The sequence below is a fragment of the Oncorhynchus keta genome, chromosome 37, assembly GCF_023373465.1.
Source record: "Oncorhynchus keta strain PuntledgeMale-10-30-2019 chromosome 37, Oket_V2, whole genome shotgun sequence".
Classification (NCBI taxonomy): domain Eukaryota; kingdom Metazoa; phylum Chordata; class Actinopteri; order Salmoniformes; family Salmonidae; genus Oncorhynchus; species Oncorhynchus keta.
In genome coordinates this window covers 10,726,215-10,727,044 of record NC_068457.1, presented here as the reverse complement: position 1 = coordinate 10,727,044, position 830 = coordinate 10,726,215, and positions in this window count along the sequence as shown.

Below are 830 nucleotides of genomic sequence, written 5' to 3'. Positions count from 1 at the left end.
CGCACAAGTGTGTTTGTGTGTGTGTGTAGTATATGGAGGAAGACTGGACAGCCAGGTACAGATGTAGGATCTTAATTTGATCACTGTTGCAGGAGAACTTGATTCAACACAGAACATGTCTAACTTGTAGTGTATTTGAAGTTGAAAAGGGCTTTTGAAGTTTGTAATTTCTATTTGCAAATTTCAGATTTGATTTTTCCTCACAAAAATTATGACGCGTTTTAGATCATGTGATGCATCATCAGGGGATGGTTTCTCTATGTTGAAAGTTACATATCTCGAAATCCGGATTGCTCACAAGCCAAACATTTTGGGACTACAGTGTGTCAACAATGTACTAATGAAACCAAATACCAAAATAGCGTTTTTGGGTGGAGTTTTCCTCTAAGATCCTACATCTGTAGGCAGTGGATATTTTTCAAACCTAGAATTGGCTCCCAGTGCCAGTCTATGAAGCACTCTGCTGTCACTTCCTATCTCATCAAGGCAACAGGAGATGGCCTCTCTCTGCTCTCCTCCTCCTCCTCCTTTCCTCTTACAGCTCTGTCCTCTGTCTGTTGCAGGTGTCTTTGGTAACAAGTGCAAGGCATAGACAGTGTTGCTGTCTGTATGCACAGCCTGGTTTGAATGAGTATTTACAGTCACTAGCACTGAATGTACAGTATAGACATATACCTGTATGGTGTAATTGAGGAACGCTCAACTCCGTTCTCTTATACTGAGGCAGAGTTGAGTGTTGTTAACTGGTTGTGGGATTTCCTCGCAACAACATTGAGTAACCATCAGTCGATGCTTGTAAAAAATGTCAATTCTGAAAACGCTCACCTGTA